At 41.2% G+C, this 5,673-nt stretch overlaps 1 protein-coding gene across 1 annotated transcript in view; it reads right to left on the bottom strand.

Annotated features, from left to right (window-relative positions):
- Positions 1-4,038: 4,038 nt before the first annotated feature.
- The window catches only part of RUNX1T1 (RUNX1 partner transcriptional co-repressor 1), a 140,969-nt gene continuing 139,334 nt past the window's right edge, over positions 4,039-5,673 (bottom strand). Inside the window, 1 exon segment of the mRNA XM_030795438.1 lies at positions 4,039-5,673. This exon segment is cut by the window's right edge and continues 3,891 nt beyond it. The gene's annotated coding sequence lies outside the window, so the exon portion shown is untranslated.

The raw sequence follows: 5,673 nt of genomic DNA, 5'->3' as shown, positions 1-5,673 counted from the left end.
ACTCCATCTCAAAAAAAAAGAAAAAGAAAGTAGGTAGATCATAACTAATATGAATATATATATAGTATATGCATGCATATGTATATATGTATGTTTGCTTATATTTATGTATGTTTACATTGGTATATATAAATGTATATGTATGTATTTGTGTGTATATGTGTGTATTCCTTATATTTAATTCCACAAAGCTCAGTGATAGTTATTACCTTACACTTGCTTCATGAAGAACATATTACATAGCAGAACAGTAGAAAGTACCTTGCTAACATTTTTAAAAGTCTTTGCTAACAGAGCAAAAAGAATGTACTACTTGCCATTAAAAATTGATGGTTTGCACTTGCCTTAATTTTACTGCCTGAGACTTTGTCAGCAAAATGCACAATTGTAATAAGCAGAATTGTAAAAGGCTGCTGTTGGGCTTTTGCAGACTTTCTATCTTTCGTCACACCTTGAGAAGACAGGTTTTAAGTAGCAGTATACACCATCTAAAACAATAGTTTGCAACAAGTTTAATTGGGAATACAGAATTCTTTCTGTCAAAGACAATGTTGACCTCATTTTCAAGTAAGTAAAGAGTGAATGATTTATTTACTTCTTGCACACAATAACCAAGTCAAACCACCATCAGTCTTCTAAGAAAGGCTATTCTTGCCAGGCGTGGTGGCTCACGCCTGCAATCCCAGCATTTCGGGAGGCCGAGGCAGGTGGACCACCTGAGGTCAGGAGTTCAAGACCAGCCTGGCCAACATGGTGAAACCCTGTCTCTACTAAAAATACAAAAATTAACCGGGCATGGTGGTGTGTGCCTGTAATCCCAGCTACTCAGGAGACTGAGGGAGGAGAATCACTTGAACCTGGGAGACAGAGGTTGCAGTGAGCCAAGATTGTACCACTGCACTCCAACCTGGACAAGACAGTGAGATTCCTTCCTAAAAAAAAAAAAAAGAAAGAAAGAAAGAATGGCTATTCTTATGAAAGTCTCCCTGCCTCTGTAAAAAAACGCCTTGGCTTATATCTTATGTTTCTGCAAAATTCAGGAGTGTGTTTCTTCCCAGGCATGCCATGTTGGTTCTGGCACCTGTGTCTGTCCTTGTGGGGTCACCCCAGAGAGGAGTGGTTCTCCCCTTCATTGCCTTGCCTTTTTTTTTTTTGTTTTGGCATCTCCTTGCCCTCATTCGCATGTTGCTCCTACTGAGAATTTTCCCTGAAGTTCAGAGACTCCAACAGATGAGTTATTAACTGAACTGATTTAGAAAGCTTTACAGCCACTGCCCTCTGCTCCCAGCTGACTACTTGCCCACCCCAACCCTTTATCAGAAAGGTTTAGGTCTCCAATAAGCACAAGGAAAAACATGGCTTCACTATCACCATCAGGGGACCCTAAAGTTAGCTGTATGTGTTGCTTAGAAGGAAACAAAAATGTCACAACCTGCCTCCTGCTTAGCGTGATCTCATCCCTACCACCTTTTCTTATGCACACCACCAACAGCTCCTAACTCCAGCTTGTCCTCACGTTGGAGCCTTCACACTTGCTCCTCTCCTGGGATACTGTCTCCTGGGATGTTCACGTGCCCCATTCTACATCATTCAGGTTTCTTCTTAAATGTCACTTCCTTGGAGTGGTCTTCCTGGGCCTCCCAAATTAAATAGTGCCACCCTCAAGCCCATCACTCCTTATTCCCTAATCCTGCTTTAGGTTTCTTTTAGCAGTTATCAATAATTTATCAATTATTGAATTACATGTTTATCTTTCTCTCTCATCAGAATATGAGCCTCAGGAGGACAGGGATTGGTCTTGTTCACAAACATCTCCTTAGAGATTCTGATTCTGAAAGTCAGTTTTCCCAGGGCCTAAAGATCTTGTTTTAAAAAACAGACCAGGTAATTTTTTTCTTTTTATTGAAACAGGGGTCTCACTCTTTTTCTCAGGCTGGGCTCAAATTCATGATTCTCCCACCTCAGTCTCCCAAGTAGCTGAGACTACAGGCACCCACCACCGTGCCCGATCAGCCCAGGTAATTTTGAAGCCACTAAGTTGAACAGCACTTGGAAGGCATGAATTGATACTAGACTTTCCCTAAGGCTGAGGTGGGCATTGTTGTTAGAGGCCTATTTTGTTGTTAGAGTCTTATTTTGTTGTTCTTTTGTTAGTTTTTAAAGAAAGAAACAAGAGAAATGGCTTTCTCTTCCAAGTCCAGAAAGCCCATGACTCAATGTTGTGGTGAATTGCCAGGAATCATTTACATAATAACAATAATAGTGTCAGAGGGAGGTGGAAAGCAAGAACTCCCTAGGTAAATGGTATTATTGCCAAGTAATTGGGAAGTGACTGTATATCAAAGAGAGTATATGCTACTGATTTACTGGACACCAGCACATGAAGTCTTATCATGGTCATATTTTGCTCACTTTTAGCTGCAATCACACAACATTTACATGGAACATTCCTTCCTTTTCTTTTACCTTCAATGTCTATGTTATCATCACCAATTCCTCTTAAGTGATTTGGTGGGTTAGACTGATGTGTTTGAGGAAAGTACAGTAGAATCTTTAATTATAATGTAAACTTCCTGTGTTCATCTTTTCCAGGTCCGTAGTAGGTCTGGACTGAGCCTGTGTCTCCTGCACCTGAGTTGTCCCCAGCTCTGCACCAGACTCACTGGCATCTGGGCCACACATTGCTGTGACTTTGGTTCAGAGAGACCAAGGGGAGCAGGTGTCTTGCTCTTGATTTAGGAGAAGCTTCACAGAAGGCCCTTCATGGGATTTTAAGAAGGCAGGTATGACCTGATTAAGAAAGTATTAAGATAAAAAGAGGAAAATAGGGCTGGGCATGGTGGTTCATGCCTATAATCTCAGCACTTTGGGAGGCTGGCAGTTGGAGACCAGCCTGATTAACATAGCAAGACCCCATCTCTACAATAAATTAAAAAATAAATCAGCCAGGTGTGGTGGTGCACACCTGTAGTCCCAGCTACTTTGGAGGCTGAAGTGGGAGGATTGCTCGAGCCTAGGAATTTGAAGCTGCAGTGAGCTATGAGAGTGTCACTGCACGCCAGGCTGGGCAAGAGAGTGAGGCCCTCTCTCTTTAAACAAATAACTTTTTAAAAAGGGAAATAGTTACAAATATAAAAAGGCCCATTATTTGTAAGTAGATGGAGGAAAAGAGAGGGAGGAAGATATAAAGAGAGTGAAGGAAACTCAAGGTAAACAAAGCAGTGAGAAGATGGAGTGGAAATAGGAATCTGGAAGGTAGAAGAGCCCTAAGTGGTCAGGAGAGAGACCATGAGGTCCTGACTGTACCACTGTTTTCACCGTGAGCTGTTAGATGCCTATTTTCTAATGCCTCATTGGTGGCATCTTATGTGAAGAAATTAACAGAAAACTGTAACAATTAACTATATGTTTCTCACCAGTAACCATAGTCAACCACCACACAATGAACTAGACAGTTCCCTCCCCACTGTGGCATTTATACCCTCTGATACTCGTAAACAGTGGTCACCTTGCCACCTCATCACTGTCTGATCAAGCTACACATTGTTCCATCTTCCCTTTCTGATCCCTTCCTCCAGCCGTTAAATCATTTTCCTCGCTTTCTCTTCCTCCAGCCAATTTGTTCATTTCTGGGTCAAATGACACCACATTATTCCAGCTGCAGACTCATGATTGTATTTACAATTAATATTTATTGAGCGTGGTTGGCTCTGTATTAGGCACTGAAAATTAGCATAGGGAACTAAAAGTGGATATTCCTTCTTTTACCTGCCCGCTGTTTTCTTCACCTTCAAATGTTATTTTTGTTATTGGTAAGTTTGATAATCATACTGTCTTGATCTCAAGGCATTCTCATAGGCTCCCCATGTACAACCTCAAAGTTTTCAGCAAAAGCTATTTGAATCTGAAAATTGCAAAAGAAAATAACTTTGGTCCTACCTCCTTGGTTGTGCGGCTGGAGAAATGGGATGGGAAAATACATGTCTGCATTCCTCTGTTTCCCCAGTGTGACTGCGAATAGACTGACCAAGGACAGGCTTAGGCAAACACAACTTTATTTATTCACCTTGGAATAAGGGTATAGACACCCATACAGAACAGCACTCCTTTGCTCATTTCTTCCCCATCCATTCCAGGGAAATAGATGAATGTTCTTTCATGGGAGACACATCCTTTTATAATGTTATCAAATACATCATTAACACTTCTAAAAAAATGGCGTCCGCCACCTAGAAGTCTCATACTGTTCGCGTAAACTAAAACTGTTTCCTATTTGTCCAACATATCCACTTGAATGAAAACGTCACAGAGGTGTTTGCAAGAACTTCTTATAAGGGAACTACGTCAATGGGTTCCATTTCTATCTGCTAGTTTCTGGCCTTTTTCACTTTGAAGAGAAAATAAGATGCATTAACACATTAAAAATAGGCAACTCGGGTCAGGCTGGCCTTTCTTCTGTGGAAAAAAAGAGTAACTATGAAATTAAATATCCAACTCTAACTGTCCAAAGTGTGGGAGTGAGGGTGTTTCCACTATTTAAAAAAAAAAAATCTGTTCTGATATATATTTTTTCCTGGTGTGCACTACCAAATTCTTGGAAAAGCTACATTTCACAGGAAGACAAGTTAGAGAAGCCTGGCCTTGAAACAGGGACCCAACTGGCACAAGAAGGAAACTGGAGGGCTCCAAGTCACCCTCCCATGTAACCAGCATTCACCTTCATGACCTTTCTCCAGACACGGGCTCATGCACCTGCTGTGTCATCCTTGATTTTTTGCAATGATTATTTTGGTCTATAAAGTTAGAACATTCAGAGGAAGGAATTTCTGCTACAACACAGTATATAAGATACTTAATCTGTGTTTTGAAAACTACACATAAAAATTAACAGCATTCACAGGGTAGGGGAGAAGGGTTTAGTTTTCAAAGTCTAACAAACTTTGTAACTAGAGAATGAAAAAATATGTGTCAGAGGGGATAACTGGATGTCCCAGCAAGTTGGAGATAGCCACAGTGGATATTAACTACATAAACAAGAGTGACAATGCTAGCGACTTTTAATTAGAGGAGAGGGGACAAAGCAGATACAGCAGTTCCGTGTCATGTCAGCAGATCTACCATTTGGGTATGCACAAGGGAGCCAAGCAACCTGCCAAGAGTCAGATCCTCATGAGGTTGGCACGAACCTCTCTGAGTAGAGTCATCCAGATTTAGGTACTCATTTCTAATTTTATCAAAACACAGTCAAAAGGGCCTCTGCTATCTATGCAGCAGCTAATCTAGGCAAGCCAAGCTCTCCTTTCCTATGGAAGGTAGTAATTCTCCTCCCACTCTTCTGACTCCTCATGCCTGAGAAACATCCCCTATGAATGAGCTCAACTTTTGCATATTTCTGACATCATTCCCTACTCAACACGCATGGATAAGCCAACTCCTGTTACTGAGGCACGCTTTGCAGCTGAATAAACTCTACAGATTTGATTCAGCACCATGGAGGATGGACTCCCCAGGCTGGGGTCACTGGGTGGGCAACCATGGCACACCAGGGATGAGGGAGACAGAGGATCCAGATTTTTTTCAACTTTTTTATTACACAGTAAAGAATACAACAATACCTGAATCATACTTTAAAGATTCACAGGTTGACAGACCATACATTACAGTCCAACTAAG

The sequence above is a fragment of the Nomascus leucogenys genome, chromosome 16, assembly GCF_006542625.1.
Source record: "Nomascus leucogenys isolate Asia chromosome 16, Asia_NLE_v1, whole genome shotgun sequence".
NCBI lineage: Eukaryota > Metazoa > Chordata > Mammalia > Primates > Hylobatidae > Nomascus > Nomascus leucogenys.
Note: the sequence above shows the minus strand (reverse complement) of the source record. Positions and strands in the feature narration are given on the sequence as shown.